The 17,229-nt window shown below is 43.0% G+C and overlaps 1 long non-coding RNA gene across 1 annotated transcript; it reads right to left on the bottom strand.

Moving 5' to 3' along the window:
* Nucleotides 1-646: 646 nt before the first annotated feature.
* On the bottom strand, nt 647-11,654 carry LOC142073069 (uncharacterized). Its single transcript, XR_012669758.1, has 3 exons — nt 11,132-11,654; nt 7,107-7,243; nt 647-1,384 (listed from the first exon to the last, which is right to left on the bottom strand). It is a non-coding gene; the product is annotated as an uncharacterized LOC142073069 (long non-coding RNA).
* Nucleotides 11,655-17,229: the final 5,575 nt, after the last annotated feature.

The following is a 17,229-nucleotide window of genomic DNA, read 5'->3' on the forward strand; positions in this document are numbered from 1 at the left end:
CCCTGCTCAAAGCAGGACCAATCCCCAATTTTTGCCCCAGATCCCTAAATGGCCCCTTCAAGGATTGAACTCACAACCCTGGGTTTAGCAGGCCAATGCTCAAACCACTGAGTTATCCCTCCTCCCTATTAATTACCCCCTTGTATGACAAAACAGAAGCTCCAGTCTGGACAGAGGCTCTCAGACCCCAAGGGTGAACATTCCCAATTGATCATAACTGAACTGAGCAGGAAATGTTGTTAGTTATACAGCTATGCCATGTAAAATCTCCACTGATTCCACATAACAGAAGCCTGTAGAATCTAAACAACTGAATGCTGTGGAAGCTTATTTGCATTTTAAATGAACCTGCTGCTGCCTTTGGGCAATCTTGATCGTTAATAGCTGTATCTGTAAAACATACCATTCTTTTACCCCTAAAACAAACAAACAAATATATCTCGGGCAACAGAAGCCTCTGTCTCTGTGTATATGCTTGAACTGTAATGTTAAGTCCCCATTTAAAGGAGGTGTTAGATGGTATACTTAAATATTGCCTCATAATTTACATAGCAGTATTGAGATTTTTCCTTGCTCTCATTTAGGCAATAATAAACACACACACACACAAATAGAGAGTGAGAAAGAGGTTCCCTTGTCCTAAATGCCACCAAGAACTACAACACACTGACACTTTCTGGGAGAGAAATACAATTGAACAACACAGTATTTTCCTTAATGTCTCAATAATTTCCAAAGTCCAGTTAGGGGAGCAAATTCTACCATCATCAAGCAGATAAACTCATATAGCCGGTGTGTTAGAGCAATAAGTATTTTTCACTCCATGCAATCAGGACTTTAAACAGGATCGGCCAGTTGCATCATCTGGGACAATCATGTGGAGTCTTGTCATGTTAAGCTTCCTCTCTGAAAGATGCTTCAGTGGGTTTACGCTGTCCAGACAGGTTTCTCAAAGGTATTCTGGTTTGCTGTTTATCCTTGAGATGAAGCATCACAGTTTGATATGTCTCGAGTAAGAGGGAATGGATATCTCAGAGGGAAGAGGATACAGAGTCTTTCACATCTGTGTTCTTAGTTGTATCTAGGCCAGGTTGGCAACCTCTTCTTTGCTGTCTTGTGGCCTTTATGAAATAAGTTGATGGTCTTAGTCCAATTTCCAAGGGAAATTTCAACACCCCAAAAAATCTTATCCCGTCCCACATTCTCCACCTCAAACCCACCACACTTAGCACCAATGGGACTCCACGTTGGCAGTTTTATCCAAGGCCATAGGCCAAATGGTCATGGAGCTTGAATTACGTTCTCATCCCTAGATACGGTCCATCTGTATCAGTGAATAGTCACATTGGCAAGTCAGCAAGGGGGAAGATGACACTGTTACTGCCTGAAGAAAAACAGAAGATTTCACTTCTAAATATCATGAGTCCAGCACCTGTAAGTAGCATGCAATTCACTAGGGAAAAAATACTTTTGTAAAGGGCTTCATGAAGATTCAGGGAATCAAAAAACCAGGGTTATACTCAGGAAAGCTAATGGTGTACCAATATATAAAAAGGGTAAACAGGATAACCTGGGCAATTGTAGGTCTATCAGTCTGACACTGATTCTGGGCAAGATAATGGAGTGGCTGATATGTTACTCAATTAATAAAGAATAGAATGAGGGTAACGCTGATCAACATGGGTTTATGGAAAATAGTTTGACAAGAATTAACTTGATATCTTTTTTGATGAGATTACAAGTTTGGTTGACAAAGGAATACTGTTGATGTAACATACTTAGACTTCTGTAAGATATTTGACTTGGTACATTTTGATTTTAAAAAATAGAATGATATAAAATTAACATGGCACACATTACATGGATTAAAAACTGTTTAACTGATAGATCTCAAAATGTAATTGTAAAAGGGCAATCATCAAGCGTGTATGGTTCAAGTGGGGTCCCTCAGGGATCAATTCTTGGATCTACGCTATTTAGCACTTCTGTCAATGACCTGGAAGAAAACATAAAACCATCACTGATGAGGTTTGCAAATGACACAAAAACTGGGGGAGTGGTAAATACTGAAGAGGGCAGGTCACTGATACAGATCAATCCAGGTCGTTTGGTCAGCTGGATGCAAGCAAATAAAATGTGTTTTAATACAGCTAAATCTGACAGCTAATAATAATACGGCTAGAAACAAAAAATGTAGGCTGGAGGGACTCTGTGCTGGGAAGCAGTGACTCTGAAAAATATTTGGAAGTCCTGGTGGATAATCAATTGAACATGAGCTCTCAGTGCAACAGTCTGGCCAAAAGGGCTAATGCAATCCTTGGATGCATTAACAGAGGAATCTCAAGTAGGAGTAAAGAGGTTATTTCACCTCTGTATTTGGCACTGGTGCAACTTCTGCTGGAATACTGTGTCCAGTTCTGATGTCCACTGTTCAAAAAGAATGTTAATAAATTGGAGAGGGTTCAGAAGGGATGCATGAGTATGATTAAAAGACTAGAAAACCTGCCTTATAGTGATAGACTCAAGGAGCTCAATCTATTTAGCTTAACAAAGAGAAGGTTAAGGGGTGACTTGATTACAGTCTGTAAGTATTTACATGGGGAACAAATATTTGATAATGGGCTCTTCAGTCTAGCAGAGAAAGGTCTAACATGATCCAATGGCTGGAAGTTGAAGCTAGACAAATTCAGACTGGAAATAAGATGTAAATTTTTTAACAGTGAGAGTTAACAGTTTTAACTAACCCTTGGAAGAACTTCCCGAGGCTTACGGTGGAGTCTCCATCACTGACATTTTAAAATCAAGATTGGATGTTTTTCTAAAAGCTCTGCTCTAGGAATGATTCTGTAGAGGTTCTATGGCCTGCGTTCTACAGGAGGCCAGATTAGATCATAATGGTCCCTTCTGGCTTGGAATCTATGAAACTTGTATTAGCAAGATGTGTCTTTTCCCTACCTGTAGAGGGGAGTATAGAAGCAGTCGCTTTGGAGGATTTTATTGATCAGAAATTTGGAAACTTTTTTTGAGGAATAATTGTGTGTGCAACACACAACACTTCTGGAGATGCTGCTTTTATGGAAGCACATCCCATTTGGTATGAATTTTCACACTCTGTCAGTATCACAATGGAGTATCTTATAACCCCAAAATGTCTGATTCCTTGTTGCATTGTGTTAACCGGACACCTAATCAAATGAACAGTGATCTTTGCAGTGATTGATTTTTGGCTAACTTGCACCCCAACTGCAATTAAATAAACATTTGGAGGAAAATGCAATAAAATTAATCTACCCAGGAAGTTGAGCCCTCGGTATGTCACCTGTCCCTGGAAAGCACTAAAAATAGTGGCTGCGAAGACAGCTCAGGGACAACTTGAGTAGAGGAGAAGAGCATGGTCAAATGCTGGCCACTATATCTACTGCAAAATCACTACCATGCACAGCTCCAGCAGGAAACCTCAGTGGTCACCCAGCAACAGGCAGGAGGAACAGGCAGTACCACATAGAGGCTGAGAGAGAATGAAAGGACACAATGGTGACAGGAAGGCAGGGGCAGTGGAGGAGATCAAAGCTAAACAGAGTCAATTACGCCATTGTCCAGAGACTGATAATTGGACAATAGGAGATTTGAGTCCCAGGCACTGTCACCTGCGTGTAGCTTTCGGATGACCTGGGTTGGGTCAGTGGCACCAGGATGCTTGTGTTTGTGGCTATCATTATATCATCCATGAGTTCCAACCTTTGGCAGCTCTGTGTGAGCTGTGTTGCTTAAGCCTTATTCATCTCTTGTCCCACCCACCCCTGTCTTAGAGAGCACTCCAACTCGGAGCTTTATCTTCTCTATCTTCCCATTAAGCTGTGAGGTCCTCAAGGTGACAGACTGTCTATTTATTACCTGTACAGCCCTCAGACCTTTTTGTTTGTTTGTTTGTTGTTTTTTTGACAGTCAGCAATTAACAGCAGCAATCGTGAAGATGACTCTGGTCTTACTCCATAATAAGCTCAACTGGGACCTCAGATTGACACAGAGAAATTGGATGTGGATCTGATCCTGGACCTCAGCTTAATGAGACAGGTCCATCTCCAGTGTCCATTTAAAGTAATAAACCATTCCCTCTCCAGGCCTCCAGCCACCTCACTTGCATCTCTCTCTCTCTCTCTTGCATGCAGACACACTCTATCTTCACAGGGCTGATGGAAAGGGAACAGCTGTCCAGGGTCCCTTTAAGGCACACACAGAGGAGATTCATTCCACTGTGTTGGCTCTCTCGGAAGCATCCTGCTATGAATCTCTCATAATAAAAGGAGAAAAGGGGAGGCATTATGGGAAACACAGACTTGGTGGGATAACTCACATGACTGGAGTACTGTCATGGATGGATATAAGCTGTTCAGGAAGGACAGGCAGGGCAGAAAAGGTGGGGGAGTTGCATTGTATGAAAGAGAGCAGTATGACTGCTCAGCCCTCCGATATGAACCTGCAGAAAAACCTGAGAGACTCTGGATTAAGTTTAGAAACGTGAGCAACAGGGGTGATATCATGGTGGGAGTCTGCTATAGACCACCGGATCAGGGGGATGAGGAGGACGAGGTTTTCTTCTGGCAACTAATGGAAGTTACTAGATCACAGGCTCTGGTTCTTATGGGAGACTTCAATCACCCTGATATCTGCTGGGAGAGCAATACAGTGGTGCACAGACAATCCAGGAAGTTTTTGGAAAGTGTAGGGGACAATTTCCTGGTGCAAGTGCTGGAGGAACCAACTAGGGGCAGAGTTCTTCTTGACCTGCTGCTCACAAACCAGGAAGAATTAGAAGGGGAAGCAAAAGTGGAGGGGAACCTGGGAGGCAGTGACCATGAGATGGTCGAGTTCAGGATCCTGACACAGGGAAGAAAGGAGAGCAGCAGAATATGGACCCTGGACGTCAGAAAAGCAGACTTTGACAACCTCAGGGAACTGATGGGCAGGATCCTCTGGGAGAATAACATGAGAGGGAAAGGAGTCCAGGAGAGCTGGCTGTATTTTAAAGAATCCTTATTGAGGTTACAGGGACAAACCATCCCGATGTCTTGAAAGAATAGTAAATATGGCAAGCGACCAGCTTGCTTATCAGTGAAATCCTTGCTGATCTTAAACACAAAAAAGAAGCTTACAAGAAGTGGAAGATTGGACAAATGACCAGGGAAGAGTATAAAAATATTGCTCGGGCATGCAGGAGTGAAATCAGGAAGGCCAAATCACATGTGGAGGTGCAGCTAGCAAGAGATGTTAAGAGTAACAAGAAGGGTTTCTTCAGGTATGTTAGCAACAAGAAGAAAGTCAAGGAAAGTGTGGGCCCCTTACTGAATGAGGGAGGCAACCTAGTGACAGAGGATGTGGAAAAAGCTAATGTACTCAATGCTTTTTTTGCCTCTCTCTTCACGAACAGGGTCAGCTCCCAGACTGCTGCACTGGGCAGCACAGCATGGGGAGGAGGTGACCAGCCCTCTGTGGAGAAAGAAGTGGTTCGGGACTATTTAGAAAAGCTTGACGAGCACAAGTCCATGGGGCCAGATGCACTGCATCCGAGAGTGCTAAAGGAGTTGGCAGATGTGATTGCAGAGCCATTGGACATTATCTTTGAAAACTCTTGGCGATCGGGGGAGGTCAGATGACAGAACGAGGAGTAATGGTCTCAAGTTGCAGTGGGGGAGGTTTAGGTTGGATATTAGGAAAAACTTTTTCACTAGGACGGTGGTGAAGCACTGGAATGCGTTACCTAGGGAGGTGGTGGAATCTCCTTCCTTTTTGGTTTTTAAGGTCAGGCTTGACAAAGCCCTGGCTGGGATGATTTAGTTGGGGGACTGGTCCTGCTTTGAGCAGGGGGTTGGACTACATGATCTCCTGAGGTCCTTCCAATCCTGATATTCTATGATTCTATGAAACAAAGCTTCAGATTTCCTGTGTAATTAAGAGCAACAACATTTAAGTAAAGGTGAGTTTTCCTTGCTCTTTTGGGTACCACATGGTAGTATTGGCCCAGCATCTTAGTGCCCCGTCTGTTCTGTAAAAGCCCAAGTAAGAAAGTCTGCCAAACTGGTTTTCTCTGCTTGTATACACAGGTGACAGACAGCGGTAGGTGCCTGCCCCTTGCTGTGGGATGGAAACACCATTTCTATGTATTTCTGAAATTAAAAGCTTTGGTCCAGCAGTCTGGTGTGGCAGGAATCCAGAAGAGAAAGATACTGGCTGTAGCTTCACTGAGCCTCCCAGAACAGATGGATCAAACATTTTAATAAGCCTTCTGCACAGAGTTCGGAGTTAAATGCTTCCGTGCTGACGGAAGAGGCCTTGAGTGTCTCCAGGCCAACATGTCAACTTCACTGAACAGGGAAATATTAGGTTGGTGTAGAGACAGAATTGAAATGCTTAGGATGGAATTTGTGAGCAGGGGGAGAAAGCCCTGAAAGAAGAAAACTCAAGCCGATCTGTCTCATTATAAGCAAATACAGCAGGAAGCCATTTGTTTCCTGTATGTATATTGAACAGCAAGGGGACACATTGCTGGGGAGACTAGGATCAGTGAGAGCTAGGCTTATGTGAACTGCAAGCTAAAGGAAGAATTCTGACCGGAGCATGACGGGTTCCCCCTGGGGTGCCACCTGAAACTGGGGTACCGCTGAGCCCTTTGACTCACCTGCCTGGGCTTCCTCTCACACTGTGCTGCTGTGACAAGCTGCAGACACACTTCTGGTCTTACACTTCCATCCAGCAGGTGGACAAACACAGCTGCAGTTACATGCAGGCTCTCTGACCAGCCTAGGACCCCACAGCGCTCCATCCTGCCCTGGTCCAAACCCCAACCAGTATGAATTTATTGTCCAGTTCACCTCCCCCTCAATGTGGAGAGGAATATGCAACAGCCCCTCTGAGCTAAGATTCCCACACACTTCACTCCGAGCTCACTGGTTCAGATAAAGCAAAACAAGTTTATTAACTACAAATGATAGATTTTAAGTGATTATAAGTGATAGCAAACGGATCAAAGCAGATTACCTAGCAAATAAAGAAAATGCAACCTAAGCTTAATATACTAGATAGATTGGATATGAATAGCAGATTCTCACCCTAGCTGATGGTACAGGTAGACTTGTAGATTCTTAAGGCACAAGCTGCATTAGCTTTACAGCGTGGGTTTCTCAGGTCTTCATACACAGGCTAGAAATCCCTTTAGCCTGGGTCTAGCACTTCCCCCAGTACAGTTCTGTAAAGATACAGAGTCAATATTAAAAACTTTAGATACATAAATTATACATGCATACAAATAGGATAATCATATTCAGCAAATCATAACTTTTCCAATGACACCTCACATGACCCGTCTTGTACAAAATGCATCATAATTATGCTATAATTATATCATAATTATATCTATGATTCTATTATAATAATATGCTTATGAAGAATATGGGGTGCAGCGTCACAGGGGGCTTGCAAGAGACCATCGCCCCAGATTCTCCCACAACTTCTCCCAAATCCCTTCCTTACTGCAGATTCAGCAATACATTGTGAATCCAGACCTGGCAGTACACATGGCAGCTTCAAAAAATAACTTGTGGGGAGAGAAGTGAGGGGACATCCTTGTTGTTTTACTCAAACACCCACAATATCCCCTCCCACAAGGGGAAGAGAATGTCTTCAGAATGTAACACTGGTGTTTTTCTCTTCCAAGTTACTGTAGAATTGTGGATGCTCCTGTGAATCCATCTGGAGACTGAGAGGATGTACGGTAATGGGATAAGAGCCAGCACTTCTTTGACACATGCAAGCTAGTCAAGAGTATTTATAGGGGTGGATAGCATGCTGATAGGAGAGACTGCAGGCTTATTACTCACCTTCAAACCAGAGAATTTGAAAGGGCATAATTTGAGAGAATAAAAACCTTGAGAAAAGGAAGGAATACATCAACCATTGAAAAGAAAGGAAGGAGCATATTTTTGTTCCTATGAGATATATATGTAGGGGCAAAATCCATCCCTGGGATGATGTCAGTGACGTCAACGGAGACAGATCAGGTATGAATTTGACCCAGGGTGACAAATTCTGCATTGTTGTGTATCATATGTATAACCATGGGCACCATTTGCTCTTGAGTTTGTGCTTGTCTGGGCAGGAACAGTCACCACAGGACCCGCAGATGCAGCTTAGCCATCTCCAATATTTTCCTAGGCTGCTCCCCTCAATTTTCAGTTCTTTGTGGGAAGAGACAGCTCTGTGGCCTTTCCCCAAAGCTTCAGTTTAGAGAGACAAAGCATCTCCTGAAGATGGTTGAGTTAGTTTCAACTGAGTCTCCAAAAGGGAGGTGCTTTCTTCCTCTTTTATCCACTGCCACTTTCTTTCTACTTTTTTTTTCTTTCCCAGAATCATGGAAAGATGCTATGGCTGCAGGACTGCTCCCAGAGTGAAGTCTCAAGGGTTTTGTCTAGTCCAGTTCTAAATAGCTTAAGCTATAGGTCTTCGAACACATTGCTATGAAGATTGTTGCACACACTTTCGTTAGACCTCACTCTTGGGTAACTCCTGCTCTCCCCCCTCCTGCACCCCAATATTCACCCTGAATTGTTCTTCATCCCATTGCACCCAGTTACAAAAAATCTGCTGTAATCACTCAGAATTCTGCCTGCATGAACATAAGCTAGAAACTAAACTGACCCAGTTACTCTGACTGTGAAAACTGAATGAAATCCAAACATCTGCAATATGTATATCTAGGTAAATAAAGCCAAATGAATTCCATTTCAGGGAGGAAAAGTTTGTTCATTACACAGAGCAAAATTATGAGCAGTTTGTAGACACCTGGGCCGATATTGGCCTTATGACACTGCAATGCAGAAGTTGCAGTGCACAGGAGGGAATGAGCAACAAATACCCCCCCCCCCCCCCCGCCCCAGACACGCATGAGAAATTGAGAAATTTTCTTATGGCTAATTTTTACTGTATTTCCTAGTAATGCGGCACCTCACCTGGGAGTCTTCTCCAAGACTAAGCTTCTCCATCACACCCATCCACGTGTATGTCTACAAATGTTTAACCCTTTCCACCACTGAAATTTAGATCCACAGATTGACTAGCTCACATTTCAATTATTCAACAGCGTCATGACTCCCTCCCATCTTTACAGACAATTCCAGACCATCGTGCTCATTCAAAGTCCACTGATGTCAGTGGAAAGACACCCAATAGCTTTAAAGTGCATTGAATTAGCCTCTCTATCTTCCAGGTATAAATTCTTCTCTGTTATCCTGGAGCAATTCCATTGAAATCCAATGGATCAAATTCTACTGTTACCAATGAAATGGAGAACAAAATTTGGCCCTTAAGCTGCTTACCCATGAAAAGAAAAAGAGGCTTTAAAGTTCTGTTGCTGACTGGTAAGATGTTCATTAAAAGGAGCTACATTTGTTTATTCCCCAGTGAGATCCTGTTTCTTGTGTCATGATTTATTGCTAATTAATCCATTCATACCATTTGCATATTCCACATACCAAGAGACTGATTCTGATCCCGTTTACTTTATGTTGCTGTAACTTTGGTGAAATCAAATGAGTTCCAGTGAGATCAGAATCAGATCTGAGTTTCAGATCCTTTGTTGGTTGAATTCTATGTCCCCAGAGAGACCCGGTGAATTGACTCTCTTGTTTTAAAATCTAAATAGAACACACTTCTTCTGTGAACATCTAGTTTGGGTTTGTTTTATTTTTCTAACTTGTAAGCAACATTAGCCCAATTTTAGATTGACTTACATCCCCCGGCAACTTAATTGAAATAATTTGGTTTGCCCCAGGGTTGTAAGTTACTGAGCAGAATTCAGCCCCATGATACTTGAAAAAAGTGCTAGATAACTCAAAAGATTATTTTAAAAAATAACATCTGTACATTTTTGCTCACATCTTAAATTCTATTTATTGAGATCACTGAGATTCAGAGAATTTTAGTCCTCAAATAAGTGAGTCTCTGAACTGTGTGGAAATGGCTGGAAACAAGAATAGCGCATGCAGGTGCTATGCAATTTTCTCCCACATGACTTTGCTAATATTGAATGACGCCTGGTATTCCAGCTCTGGATTCCAAGTAGAGACAGTGTCATCTAGAGGAGAAAACATGGAAATGCAGGCTGAGATATAATTGGTTGGAAATTTTTTTCTTTTATCTTTTTTAAGGGGGTAAATTTGTTGTGCTGAGAAAAGCAGCTGCAGGCAATGTTGCAAACTGCAGTTTTCATATAACTTTCTGTGCGTGTGTGTGTGTGTGTGTGTGTGTGTGAGGACATGTCATGAAGCTGCTTCATGGCTTTCAGTGAAGAACTTCTAATTGATCTGGGTCACTTCCTTTCTTTATTATCTCCTCCACACTGCACTTTAGAAATATGTTTGGCTCCGAATAACCTCTGATAGTTCAGCAACATGTTTGACATGTGTATAAATACCTCGGATCATGAGTTAACCCTTTGTCATTGGAGATGCGAGACAGCAGGAGTCTGAAGGAAGATGATTGGCTTTCATTCAGATTCTGATTAAAGGCCAAAGCATTTCTTTGCTACTACTGTATAGGAAATGGCTAGGATGATTTAGTTGGGGATTGGTCCTGCTTTGAGCAGGGGGTTGGACTAGATGACCTCCTGAGGTCCCTTCCAACCCTGATATTCTATGATTCTAAATATACAAGCTATTATTTCTTGTTGTTGAGAACAATAGGGCTTGGAAGATCTATGTTAGGATTATAATAGCCTCCAGTAGTAAAAATCCTGACAGCGTTGACTCAGTCCTATATCCTTGCAGTAGATAAACAAAGTACCAAGTGGTTTACTGTGTGGGAGGCTTCTCAATAAGATGTTAGAATACTAGATCATGTCTGTTCTCCATAGGTATTTAAAGATCCCATGTCACAGTTCCCTACTCCTCGCTAAAATTTCCCCTTCTCTATTGTTGTTGTGCAGCAAGCAATGCACTAGTTAGCAGATACCATTTACCCCAGAGGTGGCTGCATGTCATTGGTGTCACATTGTATATGTTTTGTAAAGCACTCAGGCACTTTGAGATGTCAGGTATGAGAAAAGCATTAAACAGTGTTAGTACTGGTGTTAATTACTTACTTGATTGTTAGAATTCCATGCCAGGTAGGTCGAGATGAGAAGAGGGCACTCTAAAACTGCTCGCAAATGTGTGTTCCAGCTGCAGGGACCCATGAGCATATTCAAACACTGGATTGGGGCTCAGTATCTCCTGACAGATCAACATCAATGAGCAGCAGTAATTTTGCATGGGTGACTTTTTTTCCCTGTGAGTAGCATGGCTGTCAAACTCATTTTGAGAGTATTTCTTCAGATGCAAACAGCAGCCTCCAGGGTACATCATCCAGACACAATATGGTAGAAAAATAATTTTAAAGAGTTCTTGTTTAAGAAGCAGAGATGATCGTGCTAAAACCATCCACAACAACAAAAGTCAAAGCAATCCTGGGGTTCATTGGCCTCCTCCAAAAGGATATCTTTGTTTGGTGATGACAGTCAAGAATTTAGCATTATCAATAGATATGAATGTGGCTCAAAATCCACAAAAACAATGAATACAGAACCTTCAGGGCTGTTCTCAAAGGCTTCTGGGATATGTAGTTCCCGTTAGCTGAAAAGGCCTCTCTTTATCCTGAGAGCAGAAACTTCTGAACCAGAGTGGCAGGCCAGCTAGCTGGAGAAAAGACACTATTTGCTCATCTGCACTGTAGCAGAGACAGGACAGCATCCTCGTTCCCACTTCCCCCAGATTCTGACTCCATTCACTGCCTGCTTGTGACCTGCCCCTGTTATGTATCGGAGTGGATCAGCTGTCTCTAAGAAACAAGCAGATATTGCATTATGTAGCATAGCAGAAACACCACCTCTGCACCTAGTTAAAAGCTGCCTCCTGCAAAAGACTCTACGATGCCCTATCAACAGCATCAGCATTGCAGGACGCAAAAGTGGGCAATCCACCAAAATATTAGCAGACTTGCAGTCACGAGATTCGGAGGCCTTCAAAGCCGGCCCTGACTTCAGCACCTTCTCCCTCCAGCAGTCCACTGATTGCATCCCAAGATGGGACTTACCCATGGAGTTCAGAGGTACCATTGCTACTACATGACCTATATTGACAACAGGGAAAGATGAACAGGGCCAGATCAAATGAGAAGTCCTTCTTTTTTCATCTCATTTTCACCTGCCTCTGCATTTCCTGGTTGCAGGCATGAAACAGGTTGCTCTGACAGTATTTCAGGCTTGACTGGAAGCAGGGCTTACCAGAAATCTCATGATAGAGCTGGTTCTCATGAGATCTCCAGCCAATTTTGCAGACCAAACAGATTTAGAGACTTCAAAAAGGTGCAGTTCAGTACAGAAAGGGCAAGTTAATGAAGTTCCTCCCTCATTAACAGGTACAGACTCATCTCTGATTGCATTTATGGGAACTGAAGTTAAGAATTAGGGTTTTTTCCCAAAAAGGTTGCTGGGAAGTTGATTGTCTGACAAGACCACATGCAAAGTCTGCAATGTACAGAGCAACTAATGAGCACCTTCAGGTCCCACTGACATCAAGGGAACTTTCAGGTGCTCCGAACTTCCCAGGATCTGGTCCACAGGGATTAAGTCTATTGCAGAAGCATGAATCAGGGTCTGACCTTCAAACAAAATGGTTTGATGAATCACTCCTGTGCTTAGAGCTAATACACACAGTCTCTGCTCTTGGCCTTTACAGTCAATGAGTCCTATTCATCCATTCCATAATATTAAGAGGCCAGAAAGAGAAGAAAAATTGAATACACACTCCACTTGTCAGTCCATTTTTCTTTCAGCATCACCCACCCATATTCTGAGCATGGAGTCACTGCTGGGATGGATCGGAAGATGCACTCTAGGATGCAAATCCAGTTCTGAGGTCTTAAGTTCCAGCACACACATGCCCAGGTGACAGAGGACATCAGCTCAAGAACAGTTTGAACGAATGGGTTCTGAGAAGGGAGCCTCGGGGGGTTGCTGAATGATGTGTATGTTGTTTTAAGAGACTCCACAGAAGAATGAAGAGGGTGCATCAGTGCAGTATCATGCAATTTATCTATATTCCCCTTCCTACAAAGGCTCTCAAATACTCGAAAGAGAAACTCAGGCACAAGCTAAAGAGAAAACAAACTTTTGCATGTGAATTTTAAAGAGAAGAACGGCCTCAGTGCCTTTGCCACACAGCATGTCTCTGATTGATGAGGGAGCAAAAGTGAGAGAGTGGCTCTTAGCTGCAGAATGCCAGGTGAGAGGCCAAGACTGGAAGACCAAGATTAGCAAGTCAGGGATGGTAGGTTCTGAGGTCAGATAGGGTGGGGAAGGGCTTAGACCATAATCAAGAGAGGAGTAAAGAGACCAATGGGGTGGGAGGTCAAAGTGACATAGAGACAGGTCTGTTTGTATACGTTAGTAGTTACAGTGGACTCAGTAGCAACATGTGGTCACCCATCTAACCAATACCCTGAGGGAGTGGTTTCTAGGCATAGCAGATGAAACCCCATTTTCAATGCCATGGGAGCAAGCAAAGAAGGGCGAGAGATCCCATTGGATCTTGTCCTCCTGGTTATAAAGAACACCAGAGAGAGCGTCACCGTGATGTACAGCACAACAAATCCTCCACAAGTGTACTGATTAACCCTCTCTTTACTGGGCTAGAGCTAAATTAAACAAAAGGCACTCAGAAGCTATGGTGACAGGGCTGTATAAATATGTTGACACGTCAGATTATATAGATGGACAAGTATTTGCATATATTTCCATTAGCTAGTCTCTTGCATTGTTAAAGATCTAAGTAACATCTTTCTGGAAGGAGACTCAATCAGCATTTCAATCACAGCTTGACATGAATAGTTCAGACATGTATTCAAGAGTGTAGGCCTGGAGTTACAGATTAATAGAAGCTACCACCTTAAAATCATCAATAAATACACATGAGATAAGATTAAAGATGGATAAATTGGTCATACCTGTTATACCCAGCAAATATGGGTATAATATGCATTTTGGGTTGCTACCAACCTCAGTAGGATTTGAAATGCTTCATCCCAGTACCAATCTCCCCACCCCCAGGCCACCCAAACCCTGCCTAATTCTGAGTTATGTATTATCAGCACCACTGTGATACAGAGCACAGGATAAAGCTGCAATCTCATTTCAGGTCCCAGGAGTGCTAGAACCTGTTTGGTTCAGAACAACTTTTTCACCTAAGCTATTTGTGTAGTTAATATGTTCAACAGTGGCTATTTGAAGTGCTGATCCCTTAGAAATCCCACTGACACCCAGGGAAGTGGCAGTTGTTCAGCACGTTTGAAAGTCAAGTCAGGATTGTTCAGTACTTCCTTTCATTGACTTCACACTCAGCAGTGATTACCTTCAGGCGTACTTAACACTTTAAACCTCGGAGTAAAGATCTGTCTGGGAGGAACTTGGTGGAGGAAGATACATAAATATATATTTTTTTTTTCCTGCACTGGTTTGTGCTTTGATAAAGCAATTTCATATGGTGGGAGTGCGCTAACCTGCAATTTCCATCAATTTGTGTCAGCTTGGGCAATGAATCATCAGTAGGGTGTCAACATTCTTTCAGATACCAACATGGCTCTTCATAAGCAGCAAGGTTAAAATGTCCAGCTCTAGGGGAACAAACAAACCACAACTAAAGGGCCAGCAGATGTAGCTATTGGGATGTTCGGAAAGCAATGGGGGGTGGGGAAGAGCAGCAAGAAAAGTTCATGTTATTTCTAGCCCTTGGAGAAATTCAGATAGGACTGCGTATATCAGTGCTAGGCAGATAGATGCCCTCACACTCAACAGGCTCGGTGATATCACCTTATTATCACCCTTTGAAGAAGATAGCATTGCATCTATTAAAATCACTTGCTTTGTCCAGGCCAGTTGTTAAGCTACTTTATCACTTGCACTAGCCTAAGCAGTAATACTTTCACAGGTGAAGGTAATCAAAAATTGATTTACAATCTTAGGTTAGCCCAGCTGTCGTTAACAGAGTCTCAGTTGCTTGGAGACAGAAAGGTCACTTCCAAGATATTCTCTCTCTCTCCTCCCGGTCCTACTCCCTTTGAATGTTGGCAAGGGACACACAAGTACCCCCCTAAACTATACATAATTGAATCTCTGCTCATGGCAAAAAGAACCTGCATAAGCACATACGACTCATGATATGAAAAATATTGATTTATCTCCACAATGTTTTTCTTTCTTAAAGTTCCTGTTTAGCGATGCTTGCTGACAGACTGTTCATGCATCAATCAGCAGCTCCTAGGTGCTAACAAGGGCTGACCATGAGGCCTCCTGGAAGATTGAAGTCTGTTTGCACCATTAAGAGAGGTCTAAATGTTCCACATGGCTCAAATGATTCTTGGGTTCAGTCCAGCACCTCGGTCAGCTCAGATCATTCAGCCATGGTGCTGCAGATTGTATATATGAAGCTGCTTCCGCAGCTTGGAGAGTGACCAAATACTTCTGATTTTTTTAAGTGGTTGGCCACCGTTTTGAACTGCATCTTTCTCATATTCCATTTACACTTCCTTGGGCCCTGCAGGGTCACTCAGGAAACTGGAGTTCAGCTGAGAGAAAAAAGGTGGGAACAATTACAACTCTGAGAGAGGTAAAAATATCCCTCCAAATTGCTCTGCTTTGGCCATGGGGAAGGGATGTTAATTTACCCATGTAGCCATGACACTGTATAGCCTACTCAGAGGTCAGAAAGCCACACTGGGGGCAGATTCTCTCTTGCACCAGTGCTCCACAGGGAGAGGGTGAGGGATCCGACTTATGAGGAGAGGCTGAGGGAACTGGGATTGTTTAGTCTGCAGAAGAGAAGAGTGAGGGGGGATTTGATAGCTGCTTTCAACTACCTGATAGGGGGTTCCAAAGAGGATGAATCTAGACTGTTCTCAGTGGTAGCAGATGACAGAACAAGGAGTAATGGTCTCAAGTGGCAGTGGGGGAGGTTTAGGTTGGATATTAGGAAAAACTTTTTCACTAGGAGGGTGGTGAAGCATTGGAATACGTTACCTAGGGAGGTGGTGGAATCTCCTTCCTTTTTGGTTTTTAAGGTCAGGCTTGACAAAGCCCTGGCTGGGATGATTTAGTTGGGGGATTGGTCCTGCTTTGAGCAGGGGGTTGGACTAGATGACCTCCTGAAGTCCCTTCCAACTCCGATATTCTATGATTCTATGATCCCTGATTCTCACAGCCATCCTGATAATGCTGACAGCTGCTCTTGGGAAGCTATAAGTTCTGCCATTATAGCATAGGATCTATAGTGGACCTGGTGTCATCTGAGGTAGCCCCAGCCTAATGGAACATCACCATACTCCCTCCATGCCCCCAGTGTACCCTCTGCAGTGAGAAGGGATGGGCCAGGGGCAGTCCTCTGACAGGAATTTTCTGCTTCCTGTTTGCAGCTGGATAATCAAAACCCTTTGCATCACCTGAGTGGCATAAAGGGGCTGTAACCTATCTTGAGAGTCTAATCCACTATAAGCAGATGGGGTTTGCAGCATGTTCCTAACACAGGATAGAGTCCAAACTTAAATTTCCTGCAGTTCCCCTTTATCGTTAACTTAAACAGCAACAAGAGCACAGTTCCTGATGGAGTTTGCTCCTGGGCTTGGCTGATTCTTGGATTTCTCCTTGCTGGACTCCTCTGTTATTCCACCTATAGGCACTCAAGCCATTTTCTATCTTGTGTTGGAGCTAATAGACCCATCTAGAATGGTTTCCAGGATGAGTCAGTAGAATTTACGCTGTGTTTTCAAGCAGTGTCCTAGAACCTAACATGCTGTTAAACATATATTGTTTTACTGTCACCTGATTAGATTGTTACCAGAAGAATGGGAAAGGAGCAACCCAAAAAACAATGAGTGCTGATTAGATTATCCATCATTCGGCAGCCACTCAGACTGTTCAACGCTAACACTTTCACTGGCAGATGAAGTCATAAATCTACACCTAGTTCTGCTACTAAAATCTCCAGAAGATTTGTGTCTGGTTAAATTACCTTTGCTGGAAAGTCATAGCTGGCTCTAAGAACAGCAGGAAAACACCGTTGTCTGTAGCTCTTAGGGAAAACGTGTGACTAGACTGTAAACCTGCCGGAGATGAAAGGCAACCTGCAGGACTGGAAATACTGTTCCAATCTG

The sequence above is a fragment of the Caretta caretta genome, chromosome 8 (assembly GCF_965140235.1).
Source record: "Caretta caretta isolate rCarCar2 chromosome 8, rCarCar1.hap1, whole genome shotgun sequence".
NCBI lineage: Eukaryota > Metazoa > Chordata > Testudines > Cheloniidae > Caretta > Caretta caretta.